Genomic DNA, 23,396 nt, shown 5'->3' on the forward strand with positions numbered 1-23,396 from the left:
CAAAGTATCACCAAAAGGAAAGAGCTGTTGCTTCAGAGTTTAAAGAAAAGCTCCTTTCTGCTGTATCTTCATGCTTTTGTTCTGCAAATTGTATCTAGCAGAAAGGTTTTGAATGAACATCATGGTCAGCGTGTTGCTCAGTGATCGTCACACTCCAATTTTCTGAACGGGTTAGAGGTGTCAGGTGCACATTAGCAGAACAAATCAAGCCCTGTTACACAAGTGGAACACAAAGAGCAGATTATATTCCCCTCTTGCTTACAAAAAATCCTGATACATCAAGAGAAAAAGATTCTTTATAGTTCTGAAAAGAAAAGCTGTTTACTTTTAATTAAAATGGATGAACCAGGGAGGAGAATCATATCCTTTTCTATTCTTCACTGAAGCTTTTGTTCCTGGAATAATCTGCAGAGAGCAGTTAAAGGAAATCAAGTGATTAAAGAAAACACATGACTTTTATTTTTGGAAAAGCGTCCTCTAAAATAACTTGATTTCATTCTGAAAGTCTTTTTTCTTCTCATCTCCTGCTGTGCTGACAGAAAGTAGATGCAGACAGGCTGGGTCTGAAGTCTCTCCCTCTGGACTCACTACAGTACACACAGAGTTTTTGTCACCACCATCCTCTACGCTGCAGGCGAGCCTGAATGAGGATGTGTGGCTGTTTTACACTGTGGGTCGTAAAATAAAGGACACCATCAATCCAGCAGCCAGTTATGTCTATGCAAAGCAGGGGACTAACGACAAAGGTCCTCATGCAAAAATTACAACAACAGCTACCTGCAGAGCCTCTTATTTTCACTGAAAAGCATTAGAAATAGAGGGTAGCTCTAAAATATTTTAACATTTGGTGCACAATTTCTACAGTAATGAACAGAATTAAAGTATTTCTTTTATCAATGAATGATCTATTACATCTAGAAATTCCTGTTAATCTGTGTCTTAGGATCACAAGTATGTGGAAAGCTGAATGGCTATCCTTGTATGGGAACACCCAGCACACATTACACACCATACAGTGTTAGCTAAATGAATGCTTTGTGTTAAGATGACAGGATGCAAGCTGGTCATGTGATTATTAATCATTGCATCATTGCCTCCAGGATGTTTTACAGTGCAGCAAGCTCTTGATGTTGTATTCTCTTTAGCTGTTTGATAAATCAAGCTTGTAATACTCTAGAAAAGAGCAACTTCTTTAGCTTTAGGCACGTTTATAAATGTGTAAAATCTCGTCTCTTTATTAAAGGGAATGCATGTCCTCTCATGTGTTGACATCATTGTTTTTTTTCCTGCATAGAGTGATTAAAATTCTTGCAAAGGCAGCAGAATGTTTTAAAAGTTAAATATTCTCTTAAGAATTGAAAATTTGTTGATACTATATTTTTGTATGAAGGTGGAGGCACTTTTGCATGATGCATGTGCACACAAACCCCTGAGCCCTTAGTCAGAGAAAACAGCAGCTGCTGCTGCCCCAAAAGACTATTTAACTAAAACACAGTCTGGAAAAATGACTGTGAATAAATGTGGATGACACCTGGTCATTTTGTGTGATTGCCCAAAAGTTTTAATGTTGCCACATAATTTTATAGACAAAAATGTATGTTATTGTAACATTAGGTGAACAAGGTGCATTTTTAATCATTTTTTCCATCTTAAAATTGAGCTGTGTCGACTTACCAGTGGGACTGATTGACATTTATTTATCAAACTAAACACAGTAAATACCCTGAAGTAGAACTGGACTGCTTAAGGGCACAGTCCTTTGTTATTAACACTTTATATCTAAATTATTGGTCAAAATGTACCCAACACAAACGTTCATTTATATGCAGACGACACTGTTATTTATTTCTCCCTTCCTACACAGCATCAGGATCACTGTCACAGCAGTGGTTCCCAACCTTTTTTCCTATTGCCTTCCTATTCTCGAGTGTAAAAAGACATTAATTTACAGGGAAAAAAATTAACTTTAAAAGCAGTCCATCAATCAAAAATTAGACATTTTTTCATTAAAAAGTTGAAATTAAACTACTGTTTTCAGTTTGGTTTCTTGTAAATTTTAGAATTTACAATGATGTAAATTTATGATTTCAAAACTCAACATTTTTAAGCTTTAATGTAAAAAAATTATGACCTTTTAAACTCTTATATCCTTAGGTTTTTTTTCCTGTAAACATCGACTTTATAATCTCAATAATTTCTACCTTTACCCCAAAAATATTTACTTCTTTTACCCAAAAATTAACAGAGCCCCTTTAATTTACCTTTTAGGGTGGCCCTAATACACTGTCTTACTGTACATTAATTTTCTAAGCATGATTTAAAAGTATATATATATGTCCATCTATTTTTGACAACACCAGAGCAGACAGGATGTCTCTCCTCAAATGACACTGAATGGTTCAGTCATTCTCTTCAGATTAATGGAAATAAAACCTGTCTGCCAAAGTGAAGCAGGCTAAAAGATCTCAAAAACAACACACCATGAGGCCAATTAAAGAAATTCAGTGGAATCAGTCTGGAAAGCCATTTCTAAGGTTTATGAACTCCAGCGAACCACAGTGAGAACCATTACCCACAAATGGAGAAAACTTGTTACAGCGGTGAACCTTCCCAGGAGTGGCCTGCCGACCAACATTACTCCAAGTGCACATCAACGACTCATCCAAGAGGTCCCAAAAAAACCCAGTACAACATTTTAAGACCGACAGGCCTCACTGACTCAGTTAAGGTCAGTCTTTATGATTCAGCAATAAGAAAGAGACTCAGTGAAAATGGTACCGTGAGAGAGTTTCAAGGCCAAAACCACATCTTGAGGATCCCAAAACTTTTGGGAAATACTCTGTGGACTGGCAAGGTGTGCATCCCATTAAGTCTGGCAAAAAATTTAAACACTATAACAGTCAAACATAGTGGTTGTGCGACTGTAATGGGCTGCTTCTAACATGACTTATCATAATTGAATGGAACAATGGATTCTACTCTCTACCAGACAATCTTGCAGGAAAACGCCTGGCTATCAGTTCCTGACCTCAAGTTCAAATGCACTTGGGCTATGCAACAGGATAATGATCTGAAACACACAAGCAAGTCCAGCTCTGAATGGCCTTAAAAAAACTCAATAAAGATTTGGACTGGCTTTGTCAAATTCCAGACTTTAATCTGATTGAGCTATGGAATGACCTTAAACGGGAAAGTCAATGCTTGAAACCCCTCCAATGTGAGTGAATTGAAACAATTCTGCAAAGAAGAGCAGGCCAAAATTCCTCCACAATGATTTGAAAGAGTCATGCAAGTTATCACAAATGCTTGCTTGTAGCTGTTGCCACCAAGCGTGGCAAAACCAGGGGTCAGTTAGATTTCCACATAGGGCCAGGTAGGTTTAGATGGCCATTTTTTGCTTAATAAATGAAATCATCACTGAAAAACTGGATTTTAAATTTACTTGGGTTATCTTCGTCTTATTTTTTTGTGGAAATTCGATCAGCAAGACTGAATTATAAGAGACTTTTTTCTTTCTTCTTATGGATCCTTCCACTATTTTGCATGATCTCCAGAAATGAAATTCATTCAACATACAGTAAAGTGATCCAGGAATCCCAAATAAATCAATTTCCTGCATCAGGGAGCTTCCCAAAGAGACAAGATCATGCCTCAGTTTAAAAATATTCAGATTTGGTCGGAAAAAGGCCGTTCAAGTTTCCTTTGAAAACCTAATGAAACACGCTCTTCATAGAAATGTCTCTGAGCATGGAAAAATTATCACTGTGAAAGTTTTACACTGTGAGACTGTAGCCGCAAAGTTTGAGGGCAAAATTCAGCAAGACTGCTCTCTGCAAAGCCTTGAGAATTCAATGAAAGACAGAATCAGACCAAAAAAGCAGGAGTGTTCCCCCAGACAGAACAAGGCGTGACAGCCCAGACCACATGGCATCATCAATAATAGATGAAGCCCACAGAACAGCCATAATGACTCTGAAAACACCAGGATGTGCTGCTGATTCTGAGTGGGGCTCAAATTTACAACACAGAACAAGTTTAGAGTTTGATGGATGCTTCAGATGAACATAAAGCATAGTCTCTCTCTCTCTCTCTCCTGTCTCCAGCATCTGTCTGTGCTCTCTCTATCCTCACAGGACAGCTCCACTCCCCAAACACACGGAGCCAGCAGCGCTGCAGCCCAATTTAGACTCCCTCTGACACAGACACACTCCTATACTGTAAGCACACACACTCATCAGCTGCAGACAGTAACGTGAACGTTTCCCAAAAACACTCAAACGCAGATGTAGAGCGACTCTCTCAGGAATATCCTAATTCAATAATAGTGGGCACACACACACCCCAACACACACGCACACAATCATTTACAAAGAAGTGCCCTTCAAGCGTCACTTAACTTCGCGGCACGCGCCTTTCAATCACAAGTGGGATCAACAGCATCGTCTCTCGCGCGCACTCTCCTCCGCGCGCGCACATACATCTCCTGAATGTACAGTAGAGGAAGAGCATCCAGGCAGCAATTCAGCACATCGCAGCACTCAAGAGTGTTAACACAGAGAAGAGAAAAGCTCTCTTCTTTGACATTTTTTACTCAGTCTAAATGTCTTCATTCACTCTGCAGCTACGTCTCTCTCTCTCTCTCTCATCCACTCTCTTCTTCGCCTCTTTCTTACCTCAGCGCCGACTTCTCTCTCCCTCGGAGCTCCGAAGCCAAAAAGAAGCTTCACCACCGACACACCGAGCCATCACCAGAGCTGCTGCACAGAGAGAGAGAGAGAGAGAGAGAGAGAGAGAGAGAGGGAGAGAAAGAGAGAGAGAGAGAGGTATCAGAAGCATATGCAGCTGTCTCTCTAGTCATTATTTGTGTTACATTCCTACATGGAGTCTCCTGATGGAAAAGTTAGCATTCACGGACACCCTATCATCATAAAAATGACTATGTAAGGGTATTTAAACTTTATCCCTCTCTTTCCTAGATTTCATCATATTACATGTTTATATCAGTGGTTCTCAACCTTTTCAGCCCGTGACCACAAGATAAAAAGTGCCAGAGACCAGGGACTCCCACTGTACCTGAAGGTGGCTGAACACAGCTGTGCATGTTGAAGAATAGTCATGTACAGACAAGGCCGCCCATTGGGGGGGACTCTGGGGCCCAGCCAAACTGTGGGCCAGCAAAATCATGGTCCATTGTAAAGTTAAGCTGTGGTATATACATATCAAAGAAACAAATATATGTTTAATTCATTTGTGTATTAGGTAGCTCTCTTAAAAAATGTAAATCCTTTTGTCAAAAACAGAATTAAAATAGGTTAAAAATAGCTAAAATGGGTTTATGATGGCAAAACATAGTGAGAAAGATGGTGAAATTGGATATTAAAAGAACAGAAATGGGTTACAAGTTCCAAAAATTGTATAAAAGTGGCAAACATAACCTAAAAAAGGGCAAAAATGGGTTAAAGTGGCAAAAACAGACATATTAAGTGGTAAAAGGGGATACAAAGTGGCTGAAATGGTGTTAAAATGCCAAAAATAGGTGGAAATTTGGTGATGGGATGCAAACTTCAAATAAACTGTCTAAAAAGGGTTAGTTGAGGCAGAAATTTGAAGAAATAGCTTAAACTGACAAAAACATGCATATTAAATTGTGAAATGTGGCATTAAAGTAGTGAAGAGGGATTATAGTGGCAATAATGGGACAACAGAGCCAACAATAGGCATAGAGTGGCAAGATTTGGTTTAGAAGTGGCAAAAACAGGTGGAAAGGGTTTAAATGTTGAGAACAAAATGGTTTTGAATGGGCAAAAATGTGTTTAAATTTGGCAAAATTGATGTAAAGTGGCAACAGTGTAATTTTAAAAATATTATCCGTTTTTTAAGGCATCTGGAGACCCCATCTCAGCATCTCGCAACCCCAACATTGAGGACCCCTGCTCTATATAACAAGGCAAGGCTATTTTTAACATGAAGGTGCTGGTATTATAATACAGAAATCAGAAGGTGTAATAATGAACTGTGTCAGCATTCAGAACCTTCACTTTTTCAGTCTTCTGTTGCAGCCTGATGCAGCAATCAAAACATTAGATTTTTACTCTCATTAATCTACACTCAGTGCCCCATTATGACAAAGTGAAATCAGAATTTAGTTTTTTTTTTGCAACACATTTTCAGTTTATCTCAGGTTCCTCCCATTTCTCTGACCTGGGATCCCCTGGAGGGCATTTGTCTTGTTATTTGGTTGATCATGAGGAGCAGGGATTCACCTATTATCTGGGTAAAAATAAAGTTTAAAGAGTCTTTTTTATATTTGGGTTATGTGAGGACAAGCTGTGGCTGGGAATGTACTGTAGAAGGTCTAATAAACAAGAGTGCAGACTTCTGTGCCGATCATAAAGCCCCTTAAGGCTTGTTTGTGATTTATGGTAATGTTCAACAGCGTGCGAACTGAACTGAACTGACCTGCCTGGTTCATTTGATGGTTAATGTATAGGGAAAGGTTGCTTGGAATTTATTTTAGTTTAATGAAAGTTTGAGTAAAGCCAATCTTTGACACAATGCAAACATGAGGAAATTACATAACTGCCTCAGAGAGCTTCACACAGATAACGGCCAACATTTACTGATTAAACACATAGTATGTCATTTTTCAGCACAAGGGAGGCTCTCAATCAAAACAGGGACAACATGTAATGGTTGAAAAGTACTCACAAAGAGGAAGGCCACTTTAAACAGCTTTTCTCTATCATTATATTAAATCTACCAATACAATACAGTTGACTATTGTTCGCTAAATACACCTACGTTTCTTTGTAGTGTTCGTTTAAAACAAGGAGAAATAATTTATTAAAGAAGATCTTACTCTGAGCAGAACTGAGCATGTGTTTTGTCTCATTCTATTAATGATGTATATGTACCTGTTGTAAATCAGAACTTTTCCACATTTGTTGTTACACAGAAAACCCAATTCTTTTTCCATCTTTGTTTGCTACTCTCTAATTTCAATCAGGAGATACCTCAATACAAGTGAGTGACTTCTTATTTTGCACATCTTGACAAAAGACAAATGTGCAATGTCTTTGGCGATTACACTCCATAGTGATGACTTCATGCACTTGACAGGGTAGCGAGTCTTATAGCCAGAATAGGATACCCTCTATGGAGCCTAGACACTGGTGGTGGTGCTGATGAGTGGTGTAAGGTCAGATGAAGAGAAGACTTCTGAGAAGCTGGACTGGGACACCAATGAGGTGGCTTGGAAGAGATTTAGGTATGCAGGATGAGATGAGCAGAAAACCTGTTAGGATCTGAATCCAATGCTGATGAACTGTATGGAGGTGGCTGGGGTGGAAGAAGGTTGCAGCTTCCACACTGAAATGACAGGCTGAATGCAAAAGAGAGTACTTAAAAGAGCGAACACTCAGTCAAACTTGTTTTGTCTTTGTGTTTAAAAAAATCCAACATAAACCTTCCTTTTAATATCTATGTCAGCTCTACCATGATCAGCACTACCTATCTGGAACCATCCCACCCTGTAGTATTTTTTTTTACCTCCTACAGCAATGCATTGCACTCCCAATGCAACCCTCTGATTTGAAGCACAAAATAACTTCAAAAATGATGGGGGGAAATGCAAGAAAGGTAAAAAGAAAACCTTTAAAAACAACACTTCGCTTCCACTACATTGACTGCAGGCCAGCATCACATCATTTCAGAAAAGTGCCTCTGATTTTTAACGTTCAAACTTAAAAAAAAATCTAACAGTGTGTTATCATTAAACTCCTATTATTCTAACAGCCCTAATGCAAACACTGTATGAATGTCAATTCCTGTATTTCCTTTTACCAGACAGCCTTTGTGTTCAGAAAATACAGATTTTTGAAATATTACAGCTTTGATGCCACACACCTGGCATTCAAAAGCTCCCATGTTCTGTTATCACATGGCCAGTATCAAAGTGAATTTAATCCTGTCTATATTTAACCACTTCAGAGGGCTTTAACATGGATGAATGAGTGTTTTTTTTTCTTCAGCACTGTATGCCATGGTTGTGTTCAGCAGTGTTTAGTAGATGTATGAATGTAGAGCACTCTTGAGCATGTATTTTTTTTGCAACACACATTTAGAGGATCTTAAAATAATCACAACTCCTGCTATAAATAACTGAACCAGCTAGTGGCTTCAGATGGAAACTGGAGGTAGTGTATGAATTTTTCCAGGCTGATTAAAGCATGCCTCTAAACTCCTTGTGGCAATCAGTATGCAGTTAAGTAAAGCTATGGTTATAGCTCCACTGGGTCATTCAACTGGACTTCTGTTGTCCCAGTATGGAAACACCAGCAGAGAATCAATTCATTTACGGAAATATGTCCCACTTCGCAATAGTATGGTAGGTGGAAATATGCCGCCTTTTAGCTAGTATCTGTCAGGCCGTCTTCCTGTTGGTTTGCAAGTTAGCAACAAGTAAAAAAATTGACTTTACAACTCATTACACAATGTGCTAGGGCAATTGCCTCCCTGGAAACATAATGTTTAAAAATATACAGCAAAAATGCCCTCTTGGATGCCCCTACGGTAGACAAACATGATAAAGTGCCCTCTAAGTAGATGGAATTTGTTGGTGTCTTCTTGAGCAGCGGCATTCAGATGGTTCAATACCAGGACCTCCACATCCTCCACAACTAACTGTGACCAAAATTTCTTCTATTTTTCAATCATTACCAAATGGTTCTAATAAAAGTGGGACAGTTTGGACTTGAGATGGAACAAAGAGATGGAGAAATATCTTTGATATGAAAGCACATCATAGATTCTCTACCACATAAAGTTATTATTATTATTATTATTATTATATAATTCTAGCATGCATCTGTGGCACAGTGAAAAGGGCTTTGCAACACCCTATTGGGTCCTGTCCCACCAGTTGAGAGCCAAGGCTCTAGGGTGCCCTCTCTATTAAGCCTTTCAGACCAGCAGGGCTCTGTGCCGGTTTTGTTCCTGAACCTAATTTTGAAGTACATTCAACAGGGAAAAAATAGGGTTAGAACCTGAAAAATTTGTTCTCAGCTGGAACCAAAAAATAAATGGTTCTCCCTCACAAACCGTGACATCAGCAGTGGATGTGTCACATTCTAGGTTGCGAAAACGAGTGGAAAATGTAGAAAGAGTGGTCTGCTGAGGAGACACAATGTTTGGTTGTGACCTGGGCATCAACAGAACTCCCGGTGAAGCTGGAGAGTAGTACAAGGAAGAGAAATGTATATGCTGAACTTGCGGTAAAGATGACGAAGGCTAGGTTCACCTAAACACCAAACCATATAATTAATAAACTCAAGAAACTGAAGAAGGAATCCTGGGACAGCGAGAAAGACTTGGGCAAAAGTAGAGCTGGACGTGGTGATATGTGTCCATCACATCCTCCAACTTTGGTTCCGCTTAAACTAGTACGGACTCGGACTGGTTCGCTGGAAAACACCAAGGTTCTGAAACTCCAGAACAGAGCCAGAACCAGAACCAGAGTCCGTCTGAAAGCGCTGTGAGTGGACAAGATTTGACAAAGTGCCCTTTTTGTTGCCTTCTATTTGGACAAAATGTGACATAGTGCCCTCTTGGTTGCCCTCTGAGTAGAGAAGATTGATCAAAGTGATCTATTTGTCACTCTCAAGAGTGGACTAAATTTGAGAAAGTGCCCTCTTTGGGGCCCCCTACAAGGACAAATTGACCAAGTGTCCTCTCTGGTTCTCTCTAAGCAGACAAAACTGGACTAAGTGCTTTTATTGGTGCCCTCTTAGCTGACAATATTTGACAAAGAACCCTCTTTGTCACCCTCTCCGTTGACAAAATTTGACAAAGTGCACACTTCAGTGCTTTCATTGGTGCCTTCTTAGTGGACAAAATTGGACAAAGTGCTATCTTTGTCACCCTGTAAGTGGACACCACACAAAATGCCCTCTGTGTCGTCCTCCAAGTAGGCATAATCCAACAAAGTGCCCACTAGGGTGCTCTCTAAATAGACCAACTTTTACAAATTGCCCTAAAAGATACCCTCTAAGTGGACAAAAATGGACTATGGGCAGCTCAGAGAGTGCAGATTACTTCTGACACCAAAAGTCTAGTCTTATGCAATCTCAGAATCCAATGGCTGAGTCCTGACCACGCTATAAACTTTCTGCCCAGTGACTGCTACAGTTTAAGATCGCCCCTTTTGTCCTCACACAGCCTGTGTTAACAGGGTAGTGGACAATACCACCTGCTTGTTAAAACTAGAATAAGGGGTGAAAAGGGGTGAAGGCACAATCTGTAAACAGAGATGAACCCTAACATGGAGTGTGGTTTTGTGTCTAAAATCAACAGTGAAAGTCACACAAGAGCTTGAGAGAATCTACTCAGTGGTGCATGTTAGATCATCTTCTCTTCTACTTTAAACATCCCCTCTCATCTTCCTCTTTCTTTCACTGAAATATCTTGTAATATCTCATCCTGGAAACGTGGTGGTCTAACAGCTTGGCAACAGAGAGCTGCGGGCCCGGCAGATAAACTCTCAGCTGATGGGGACTTTTGGGCCGAGCACTGAGGCACATCAAAGTGTCTGATGCAATGATGGACTCCAGGAGGAAACTGGGTGCTTACTGTAGTCACTCCTTCAGTTTGCATGTCTGTGTGTGTGTTTGTGGATGCAGCCCCTTCTCACTCCCAGCATGTTTACAGTCATTTCATCTCCTCTCAGCTGGTGGTAAAGACTAAAAATATTTGCTGGCCTAATTCAACAGAGTATTACTGGGACAGAGAGAAGTGACAGCAGACTTCAAAGATCCTTCCTTTTTTCCACTTTTATCTACTGTTTGCTGTGCAAATGGAAAAATCGGCGTCAATAAACTCACAGATCAATACGTGCACTTACCAGCTAGTTGCGTCAAACAACATTTATACTAATGGACTACTCAGGCCTGGTGGATTGACACACACGCGCGCAAACACACACTTCATGTTTACTCATGAATGGAAACCAAAGCCTCCACTCTGGACCGACTGAATTATTGAGTAACTGTAAACAGGAAGAAAAGATCCCACCGGGTAGAGTGTGCTTGTGTGCATTTATGCATGTTTGTGGGGTTTCTGTTGGTAAGTGGTGGGTGGGGGTTGCCCCACATTTGGCACTCTTTTATTCTTACATGTGGCGTGACATGTATTTACACACAAACCAGTGTTTGCACATGCACATGATGCAAAGACTCCTGCTGAACTGAAGCCTACATGGCTCCCTGTAAACTAAAAGGCAGGGCTGTATATTAGTCATATAGAGCATTTCCATTTGCATCTTTTGCACCACTTGGGACATGATGCAAAAAGAACCATGCAGAAATGGTGATATGGTGTGATAATTAGTAGTAGCTTTTGCAGCTACAACTGCTTTCACTCTTCTGCTTTTCACTCTGCTTTCCACAAGATTTTGGGGTGTTTCTGAGAGAATTTGTGCCCATTCATTCTGTAGAGCATTTATGAGGTCAGGCACTGATGTTAGATGAGAAGGCCTGTTCCAGTTCATCCCAGAGTTTCTCGATGATTTTGAAGTCAGGGCTCTGTGCCGGCCAGTCAAGTTCTTCCACACTGAACTCAAACCATGTCTTTATAGTCCTTCTTTGTGCACTGGGGTACAGTCATGATGGAATAGAAAACAGCCTTCCCCGAACTGCTGCCACAAAGTTGGAAGCATAGCATTGTCCAGAATGTCTTGGTATGCTGAAGCATTCAGATTGTCTTTCACTGGAGATAGGGGGTCTAGCCCAAACCCTGAAAAAACAGCCCTATATCATTATCCCTCATTCACCAAACTTCACAGTTGGCACAATGCAGTAAGGCAGGCATCTGCCAAACCTAGACTCACCAATCTGACCATCAAACAGAGAAGTGTGTCACTCCACAGAACACGTTTCCACTGCTCCACAGTTCTGGTGTCACTCCATCCGGAGCTTGGAGCATTGGACTTGGTGATGTGAGTCTTGCATGCCGCTGCTTAGCCATGGAAACCCTTTTCATGACAGATCAGTGGAGGGCTTCAGTGATGGGTGTCCTTCTAGAACTTTGTCACATGTCCACACAGGATCTCTGATCTCAGTCAGAGTGACCATCAGGTTCCCGGTCATCTCTCTTATTATTAAGGCCCCTCTCCCCTGATTGCTCACTTTGGCTGTTTGCAGTATAAAGGCTGGGTAGAGTATTTCAGAGACCTCAGAGCTCTTTAGAGCTAAATGTAAAGTTTACCAACCAGTGAAAGTTTTGAAGGAAGTTTGTTCTGTCTTAATAATTTGCCAAGTCTTGCTGCAAAAACCGGAAATGAATGGTTTACATCCTCTGATGAGTGGCTGCTTCTTTAACAGTGACACAATTCTTTGCCATGTCTCTTCAGGATTTAGATAAAATGAAAATAGAAACTGGTGATTGTTAAACTCCATAAAAAAAGCAACAAACAGTTCCTACATTCCCTAAAAGATTCTTAGTGAGAAAGTTTGAGAGTTTGTATGCTGACTGTATGGAGGAAGTAGCTGGAAATAATCCATACATCTATATGCATGACTCATCCAGTTCAATATGGTGCATCTCCACTGGAGCAAACTCCAAAATAACACTGAAACTCTGAGTTTAGCTCCATGGCCCTGCTCCAGAGTAAAGTCTGACTCGGAATTGACTCAGATGCCCCCCCCCCCAGCAGAGCCAGAGAACCTTTACATGAAGAAGGAAACCTTACAAACATAAAAATGCAGCATCTTCTTTCTGCTTATCTGAGGACTGGTGGTACTGTACTTGCACTTCTAGGCTTCCTCCTCCAGCGCTGCCCAGGGGATCCTGAGGCGTTTCCAGGCCAGATGGGACATTTAATCCCTCAGTGTGTTCTGGGTCTGCCCCGAGGAAATCCCTCCAGTTGGATGTGGCTGAAAAAGCTCCACAGTCATTCCGAGGGGGATCCTAATCAGACTCCCAAACCATCTCAACTGGCTGATACAAGTGCAAAAAGAGCAGTCATTTGAGTGCAGAAATACAGCAAAAGAAACTCATTTCAGCTGCTCATGTCTGTGACTTTATTCATTTTTGGTTCTGCCCAAAGCACATGACCTAAATTTTAGGAAGAGTGCAGATTAAGGTGTTGCCAGAAGAAGTCTATTCAGCAGATGTAGATGAGGCTAATGTGGATTTAGAAGTTTTCATCCTCCATTTCCACTGTTTTCCACCAAATTAAACAATTTTTGCAGCAATTTCCTCCAATAGCACTGGAGCAATTGGATTGATTCCTGTTTCCAGTTTGTTAATCACGTCTTCACGAGGCAGGCCAAGCCTTTGTTAATGGATTTAGCTAATTAGAGCTCCTCAAAAGGAGATTAAAAATAAAGCGAAGAAGCCAATGATGAGTCTGCTGAAAACACACAGCCATCACAGACGGCGACGCAGACTGACAGGTATTGTATAAATTGACAGATCGCCTTAAAAGCGAGGAGGGACTGTTCGCATCTCCAATGACAGGAAATGACAAAGCTCCAGCTCTGGAGAACAAAACACCTCGACTTTCTCTGTCTCACTCCATGAGAGTTTGATAAGAGCTAAGAGCCTCACGGAGACACGAGGGCGTTGTGTGGGCTGCTGGAGAGTGTAGGATAAAAGCATCAAGAGTCCGCACATGACACAAGAGGAGGAAAGAGTGTAGGGATGGTCACATGCTTCTGGTAAACAGATGAATCTTTATGGTTTTCCTGTCGAATGGCAGCAGACATGAAATGGAGCTCGAGCCATGAGGGGATTTAGTTTAACATCACACTTACGGCCCTATAGCATGGTGTAAAGTTGATGAGTACATTTTTTGTTTCCTGTCAAACACATGGGCCAACCTACTGAAATCTTGTTCAATTTTTCTTTCCACAACGCTTTGTGCTCAATTTTTCTTTCTGTTTCTGTTTGCTCTCAATTTATTTATCTCAAGTTTTTTGAGTCAGAAATACTGTTAGTGATTGCAGCACAAGTCAGAAATGTTACAACTGAACCTACGTTAGCTCTGATTGGTACTCTGGCCCACCAGAGTGCCCCCTTTCATAGCATGCGTTGCTGAGCTACTCCCGGATATACAGACTTTTGCACAGGCCAAGTCTTTTCTGTAAGTCATGGTGAAATTGCGACATTAACTTGGTTACAACAACATAATTAAAGGATGTGCCTAGGGTGTCTGCAAAAGGGACTCAAGACTTCCACTTTGCAATCTCATCGTACTTTTAATCCTGTTTTTAAAGGCCAACCTTCAACCTTCCCAGGCCAGATGGGATATATATATAGTCTCTCGCACAAGTTCTGGGTCTATCCCAAGGTCTGTTCCCAGATGGATTCGCACAGAAGACCCCACAAGGAGGTGAGGAGGAGGTATTCTAAACAGATGTCCAGGCCATCTCAACCAACTTTTGGTGCAAAGGAGCAGCAGCTCTAATCTGAGCTTCTTCCACGATCTCATTCTTTCAGTCAAAACCCAGAGCTCCTGACCACAGATGAGGTTTAGGAGGTAAATCGAAAGCTTTGCCTTATGGCTCAGCTTTCACCCTATCACAACAGACTAGCACAACAACCTCAGTACCGCTGATGCTGCACCAATATGCCTGTCAATCCTCTCTTTAACCCTCACTTGTGAACAAGACCCCAAGATACTTGAACTCCTTCAGCTGAGGCAGATACTCACTCCCAACCCGGAGGGAGCAATCCACCGTTTTCTGGCAGAGTACCATGGCCTCAGACCTGGAGGTGCTCATCTTCATCTCGACCACTTTGCACTCAGCTACAAACCTTTCCAATGCCTGGTGGAGGTCCCCAGCTGAGGAAGCCAGCAGAACCACATCATCTGAAAAAAGCAGAGACAGAATTCTGAGGTCCCCAAACTGGAAACCATCCTCCTTCCAGCTGCGCCTCAAGATCCTGTCCATGATAAGGTGCAGGATTGGTGAACACTATCATGCACTGGGAATGTGTCCAACTGTGCAGAGAATGTGGACAACAACTCTCACTTTGCTCTTACAGGGACCTGATGGTTGCCGCAGTGGCCCCAGATGAGGAAACCCCCATGCTCCCTCAAGAAGACCCGCAAGGGTAAAGAGCTGGTCCACTGTCCCACAGCTAAGAGGGCTTAATAAAGGTCAATTCTAGTGGTTAAAGTGCATTTCCACAAGAGTATTGTAATGGAGCTTCACCATCAAAAAGTCTTAAGACATTCATATTGATGCTATGACAGCCAGATATTTGGTGTCCCCTTCTGTTGGCTCACAGTGCATTGTGACTTTTCAGAAGTGCAAGACAGAAAGGTGCAACAGGAGCTCCCCATGCACACAGCGCTGTTCATGCCTTCTGGCTTCGCTGATCTTGTATCATCTCTGTATCGTTTTGTTTACCACTTCAGAATATTGTTTTGAATGAATTGGAAAAACACAGCAACACACAACGACAGCCATCCCATTATGTTGTGCTTTACTTCTCTGCACTGCCAACAGAAATCTATCTAACTCAGGCCTTCCTAATCGCCTGTAGCCTCCTCTGACTGAACTGGACATTACATGTGTTTTTATTGCTCTCTGGATACCCCTTTATCTCAGAGCCACTATGGTGGTCTCATGTTTAAACCCACAGTTACACATTTATCTCCCTCTAAATGAATTATCACAGACTCACAAACACAGCAGGCTGCAGCTCTCCCTGATCACTCTGCAGTTCAGGTATTGTACTCCTCTAGCTGAAGCAAAAATCCTTGAAAGGAACCCCAGGTGATTCAGCCCCCACATTTTCCACCTGAACCAAAGATGACTAATCCATGGCCTCCTCCGCAGTGCACCCCTCCCCTCCTCTTCTCTTCTCTCCTCTCCTCATCCTCTGTATGGACTCTGCAGTTGCTGCTGCGCTGGCCTCAAACAGCCCTGAAAATCGCTGCAGGTGGACAGACTGAAACAATCACAGGTCAATTCATGGAAGCAGAGCTGACACTGAAACAAGTCTGAGCTTTATAGATCTCTCACAGGCAGCACCTAGCCTTTTAAACATGAATGATTCAGATATCTATCCTCACATAACATGACTTTAACACCCCAGACAGCCTTGTTACATCTCAACAAACACATCAAAAATGCTTGATTTATCCTGCAGAGGATAAACTGTAGACTGGAGATGCTCCATTCACATTTTTTGCTGCTGTTACCAATCATCTGCAAGCGAGATCAGCAAAAATTACTGATGTTTTGTTATGGGAGCTGATTTAGTGGTTGGTCAGTCTACTTAGCTTTTCAGTGTGCTGGGACCTCCTGCAGGTGGCAAATTTTGCTGAGGAATTTTCATTTAAGAGTGACCTCATTTTTTTAGTGACCAACTATTTATTCTACAAATTTAGAAAAGGTGAAATCATGCGGTATTTTCAGCAGCTACTCTATCTTGATGGCATATATTGAAGGGATATTGAAGAAGACAGCAGGATATCTTACCTCATGATGGAGTGGACTTCATCAGGAGGTAGGCTCTCCTGCTGTAGACGTCTACACACTCACGGTGACCAAACCTAGACACTGATGACTTGGCGGAGGAGGGTGGCAGCAATCAAATGAAAATGACAAACCGGCAGCTTAAGAGAGGCAAACTGATTTTCAATTTGACAGCAGCAGGATGATTGGCTGATGCAGGGAAATCTGGTTGTTTTAGTACTTTGTTACAGCCATGGTGGTATTGTTCCTTTGTTTTGGACTTTAGTGTGTTTTTTAGTGAGAGTGAGCTTTGGTTGCTCATTCGTTCTCGGTATGTGCGAGCGAGAGTGTGGTCTGTTGCTGTGTGGATCTCTGTCGATGGTTCACAGGTGGAGATCGATGAGTAGTTGCAGGGGTGGGCCTGGCAGGAGGGGGAGCACTCATTGATTGTTTGATCCAGCCTTTTGGTTTGGGGACCGAGTCGGTAACATCTCTTCTTTTTTATTTATTTATTTATTTTTTAAAGATTTGGGCTTTTTAGTGCCTTCTCTGGACAGAGGAGGACAGTGGATAGAGCCGGAAATGGGATGAGAGTGGGGAGAGACATATGGCAAGTACCACAGGCCAGACTCGAACCCCAGCCACCCACGTACATGGGTAGCGCATCTCTTCTTTATAATATTGTGTTGCACACCTATCCACCCTAGACAGGTCAGTAACAACTTCAACCAGAGCTTATAACTCAAGGTTGGGACAGAGTTGACAAGAGACAAGAGACAAAACATGATGGCTTGATAAGCAGGTGAATAAATATGCAGACATAACCACTTAACTACCAGTACACCTGTTCAGCTCTATATATGAGGTAGTTTTTGTCTGAAGGAGTGAGAAGAGTTAAAGGGCAATCAGTTAATCTGTCTGATAGTGGAACAATGGGCGCCTGCGGCTAACAGAGTTCAAATCCCAGAACTCTCCCATCTCCTCTCTGCTGAACACAATCAGACTGAAACTCTGCAGGACAGAGTTTGTTTAATCCACTCTCACTGTGACTAACAGTGGCTGTTAGCACCGTATTTTCCGGACTATAAGCCGCTACTTTTTTCCCATGCTTTGAACCCTGCGGCCTATACAACGATGCGGCTAATCTATGGATTTTTACATAGATTAGTTACAGCTAACGGCCACTAGGGGACCTTCTAAATCTATGGATTTTACAGGTTAGGGTCCTCCACCTTTAAACTCTTTGGGCTCTATGGCCGGTCCACGTCCCCCACCTTTAAGAGGCGGGCTCCAGCAGGAAATGCTGGAGGCTGGAAAAGAGTGAGACAGGCAGTTTGCGTGAACAACGAAAGCAAAAGTGGAACCAAATGCAGTATGAGAGACAGAACGAGAGCAAGACAGACATTATGAGAGGGAGACAGTTTGTACAAAGGAAGTTTTCATGCACAAACCCTCATTATGGAAACAAACGAAGAAGTGCATATGATGCAGCTTTTAAGTTAAAGGCAGTCGATCTGGCTGTCAAAGAAGGAAATAGAGCTGCTGCACGTACCCTTGGCATCAGTGAATCAATGGTGAGATGTTGGAGATGCCAGCGTGAAGAACTGGCTCAATGCAAAAAGACGAAAAAAGCTTTCAGAGGTATTCAGAGGTAATAAAAGCAGATGGCCCGAACTTGAAGACTTTCTTGAAGATTGGCTGAACACACAGAGAGCAGACAGCTGAGGTGTTTCCACCATGCCCCTGTTCCACCTGCGGCTTATAGTCCAGTGCGGCTTGTATATGTACACATTTGGTTTCCCCCCTAAATTTAGCTGGTGCGGCTTATATTCAGGTGCGCTTTATAGTCCAGAAATTACGGTATTAGCAATTTCAAAAAAGTCTTCTCTATAACTCATTCTGGCAGTAGCTTTTAGATTTAAAAATGGTTGAATAAAGTATATGATAGCATAAATAGTGCCTATAAAAGTATTTACCCCTTCAGATGTTCTACCCATTTATTGGTTTTAAAGATCAATGACGGTCAATATAATTTCACCTTTAATTTTCCAAAACAAAACCCTCCTTCATGTCAAAGTGAAAACAGATTTCTACAATGCAATGTCAATTAAAAAAAAATATTGGTGCAAAAACTTGCTGCTAGTAGTCTCACAACTGATGAAATGGGGTAAAGACACCTGTGTCTGGAAGGTCCAGTCACTGGTTAATCAGTAATCCTGGCTACCGTTGCACCATGAAGACAAAAGAACACTCCAAGAAACACAGAGAAAAGGTTATTGAATCCCCTAAGTCAGGGGATTAAAAAAAATCCAAGGCACTAAGCAACACCAGAGTTCAGGTCAATTCATTCATTCAAATTTAAGGAATATGGCACATGTGTAAATCTGCCTAGATCAGGCCATCCTTACAAACTGAGTGACCATGCAAGAAGGAGAGTAGAAAGAGAGGCCACCAAGACACCTGTTACTACTCTTAAGGAGTTGCAAGCTTCAACAGCTGAGGTGAGAGAGACTCTCCATACAACAACGGTTGCACAAGTTCTTCACCAGTCAAAGCTTTATGGGAGAGTGGTAAAGACAAAGACACTGCAGCAAGAAAACTCAGATTAAATCTGGACTAGAGCTTGCCAGTGCGTGGAAGACTCCATGGTCACCCGACACTGAACATCACCACAAACACACCATCCCCACTGTGAAGCACGGTGGTGGCAGCATCATGCTGCAGGGATGCTTCTCAGCAGCCAGCCCAGGCTTGTAAAGGTAAGGAAATAAAATGAATGCTGCAAAATATAGAAAAATCCTGGAGGACAATCTTACTCAGTTCAAGAGAACTACAGCTTGGGAGAAGATTTATTTTCCAGCAAGACAATGACCCGAAGCATACAGCGAAACTACTCAGAAATGGTTTAAAGACGACAAGGTGAGTAGAGAATGGTGGCTGGACTTGAAAAGGGCTGTTCAGGCGTGATCCCTGTGCAACCTGACAGAGCTTGAGCATTTTTGCAAAGAAGAATGGAGTAAAATTTCAGTGCCTAGATGTGCATGTCGGATTGAGTCCTGTCTTTACAGACTCAGGTCTGAGATTGCAGCCAAAGATGCATCTACTAAATACTGACTAGATGAATATTTATGCAGTCACTATGTTACATTAAAGATTTTTGTTTGACATAACTTCGTAGAAACTTGACATTAAAAGAGGCTTATTGTCTCTTTTTGTCAAAAAGCCGCATTATATTGATCATGATTGATTTACAGAATTAATAAAAGGGTAAAACCTTCGTATGGACACTTACCTACTCATAGGCCCCGTATAATGTAAAATCCTTCTTAAATGCACAACATGTAAAATTCTGCCAGCAGTGGGCTCTCAACCAAACAAAAACACACAATGACAAGTACAGACCAGTGCAGCCCATCTACGCAGTTTACTTCTTGTTTTGAATTGACATTCTGATCAATAAAAATGGCCCTTTGTAAGGCATATCTATGAAAAAGAAAACTGTTTTGCTTTCAGTCATTAATTTCTGATAATGAGTGCACTTCCACATTCATGCTGGAAGCATTCCCAGAACGTGCACGCACTCTGGCGTTGCTCCCAGCAAGCATGTGGTGTGTTGGTGATCCATGTTTTAAATCTAATATTTTTCTTGGTGGCAGCTTAGTACTGCTGGGGTAGGGCATACCCCAAACCCTCCTCCCCTCCATGCCTTTGACAAAGCCAAGAGAAAAGGGACAAGCAATCTTGTGAAGGAAGAAGTCTGTTCCAGCCAGATAGTTGGTGCATCACCTCTTTTAGAACAGGTAATGGACCAGAGCATGTTCAAGAGGGAGCTATGTGGGGCTAATACTTACTGCATAAAATGAAATTAAGCACAAAACAGGTATATAGTCGAACCTGAGGCCTCTAGTCTGTTTTTGAGGTATACACCCTACCTGCTGAGCTAAACCAGCACCCCACCCATAAACTCTCCTCCTGTCGTTCTACTACCTCCACAGCCCATTTGATCTGTGCTGCTGGGGTTTGGCAGAAACAGCAGCATGTCTCCTGTGCCAGAGGATCCATGGAGCGATATCTTGGCCATTGCTTGTTAGAAGGGTGCCAACTCTCACAAGGAGTCACTGAGGCATATAGTGGATATCTTCAGTGGAGTTTACTCTAAACTGGCAGCAACAGTGACCAAGTCAGTCCTGGAGAGAGGCTGCAATCACAATCATCTCCAACAGGGGGCTCAATGCAGCAGAAATGACTGATGGAGGTTGAAAACAGGAGATGGCTCTGAAGCCACACATGGTACTTCGATTTAAAACAATGTGATGAGTGGTCATGCTGGGGATGGCTGGAGGAGGATGTGGAGAGCCCAAGGACAAGAGGGTGGCAGGAGAGAGTCAAACCAAGGTATGGAGGGCCCTGTGTGAACCTATGAGGGTCTCGTTCTGTAGAGAGACTCACTCTGCACAGTCCTCAAAGTCCTGAGAATAGAGACTCTCATACCAGGAGATTCACTTCAAATGTGAAAGAGAAAGATGGCTGTGGATCTGTGCCTGATCAAGCCAGAGTGAGTCACTTACACAGTGAAAACTTAATCTTAACCAGAGTATTTGTCTATTTTCTGGTCAAAAATCTCTCATTATAAGTAATATATAAGCAAATAGTAAGGCACAACATGCTGAAAGTGCTTGTGGGAGAAGAAAACTTTAACTGTTAGGTGTCTGGAAATTAGACGTGCCAACTAGAGACTTTTTTACCAGAAAATTTGAGATAGAAAACACCCATATTTCCTGAAGTTGCTGGTTCACACTTGTACCTCACAGCAGGAAGTTCTCCTACAGTTTGCCTATCAGGTAACTGGGGGGGAGGGTAGATACTAGGAGGCAAGCTGGGAAAATCCTGGGTCAAAAAATTGGCTATTTTGCACATGCAGCTCACCCAGAAAGGGGTGCAAACCATTGTGACTTATAAGCCATTGATGATGTTCATGATTTCTTTAGGGCTGCATGGCAGCACAGGGGTTCAAACTGCTGTCACAGCAGGAAGGTTCCTGGTTCGCTTCCCAGTCAGAGCCTTTCTGTGCAGTTCGCATGTTCTACTTCGTGCACGCGTGGGTTCTCTCCAGATACTGCGGCTTCCTCTAAACACCAAAGACATGCTCTGTAGGCTAGGTGGTGTCTCTTAATTGGCCGTAGGTGTGAGTGTGAGCATGCCTGGATGTCTGTCTCTATATGTCAGCCCTGTGATTGACTGCTGACCAGTCCAGGGTGTGCCCTGCCTCTCGCCCATTGACAGCTGGGATAGGCTCCAGCCCCCCGCGGTTTAAACAGTGTAGATAATGGATGATTTCTTCACCCAAAGGGACAAGACAAGCAACTAACCAACCTGCTGAATTTTAAGTGCATATATGATTGCTTCAGCATTATCTTCTTCAAGCGCAGCATTCCTGTGAAATCAGAGCATTAATGAAACTCATGATGACTCAAAAACTGCACAGTCATGCATGAGAAACTAAAAAACTGCATTACTAACATTTCATCAGGAAATTTTCATGCATGAATTCATATTTCATTGAAGCAGTAGTTTGTGGAAACTTACCTAAAGCATTATCAATATAGCTGATATTTTATTTATTACAAGCACTTCAGCCCTTCTTGTTTTTCCAGGTGAATGAAATGTAAAGTAAAAGTGGTTTGATATTTTGAGTGGAAATTTACAACATACACATGATGAGGTTTGAGTTTTTGTAGTGTAGATGAGACTGGTAAGACTTAATGAACCCAGGAATCATCACTGATGAGTTTTCTATACCTTATTTATCCCAATTAGGATATCAAACTTTTCTCCTAGGGTATATTGAGTTTATCCTTTTTCCCCTCTTTTGTTAAAGCTTGCATTACCAGCTTTCCGTTGAAACCAAAGATGGGATGCTTTTTAATTGTGTTTTTTTTTTTTTTTTTAACAAATTAATAATTTGTAAGGTTTTTTTTTTCCATTCTCAGGTTTTTTTGCTTTTACAACGGACGACAGTGATTAGAGCTTGAAACAGAGATGAGAGAGTGGGGGGTGATGTGCATGAGCACTCTAATCTTGATGACAAAAGTCTCCATAAGGAAAACCATTAGGCCATGGGTGCCCCATTACTTTTTAATGACACTATACTAAAATCTAAACTATGTTCCATACAATGACAATGCTTGGATCAGCAACCCATGTATATTTACAGTCACACACCCACTAAAGTAAGGTGCAACTTCTCATGTCAAAATTTGGTTTCATATGCTGTTGCTTCATCATGTTTTTTCCCGCTTCTTCCTGACGATATCCCGTACTGCTGCACTTGAACATGATGGTTGTGACACACTACCTTAACAACACCAAGCCTTCATACATGTGGCTCATTTTAAACCCGCTATCATTATTGATATTATGGAATATCGAGTGAAATATTTCAAAAGATGTCACTGAGCATATTTACACAACCTACTGCTTATGAATATTATCAAAAGAGCAGGAACACACAAAAGGAACATCCAAGGCAAAGACAATCTGTGGGAAACACTAAAGGTTACACCTTCAGATTTGTTAAGACTTGATTACATCAATGATGTTTGATATGAGTTTCATTGTATTTTTTCTGGATATGTTTTGATATGTGAATTAGTGTTGCTGTTATTAGTTGTTTTTAGCTTTATAATTCTGACACTCCTGTCTAAATACTTTCTGAATGCACTGTTTCTTAAATTGGATTATGATAGGACCTGCAGATGCACTGCAGGATATTTCACTTGCTATTTTTAGGCAAACCTTTTCTGAAAGACAGTGTGGATGGTTTAGATAGGTCAGTATGAAATATGTGGAAGAAATGGCATCAGAGGGTTGTAAAAGTAGCAGAAGAAGAAAGCAAGAAAAAGAAGTCTGATAAAAGCAGCACCAGCAGAGTGC

The 23,396-nt window shown here is 41.7% G+C and overlaps 1 protein-coding gene across 2 annotated transcripts in view; it reads right to left on the reverse strand.

Annotated features, from left to right (window-relative positions):
* The window catches only part of rgs6 (regulator of G protein signaling 6), a 174,159-nt gene extending 169,417 nt beyond the window's left edge, over nucleotides 1–4,742 (reverse strand). The window contains exon 1 of one of the 2 annotated variants that reach the window (XM_041805439.1): nucleotides 4,674–4,742. The gene's annotated coding sequence lies outside the window, so the exon portion shown is untranslated. The remainder of the gene's footprint in view (nucleotides 1–4,673) is intronic. The other variant, XM_041805438.1, reaches the window with a different exon arrangement.
* Nucleotides 4,743–23,396: the final 18,654 nt, after the last annotated feature.

Source organism: Cheilinus undulatus, linkage group 14, assembly GCF_018320785.1.
Source record: "Cheilinus undulatus linkage group 14, ASM1832078v1, whole genome shotgun sequence".
In the NCBI taxonomy this organism is placed as follows: Eukaryota; Metazoa; Chordata; class Actinopteri; order Labriformes; family Labridae; genus Cheilinus; species Cheilinus undulatus.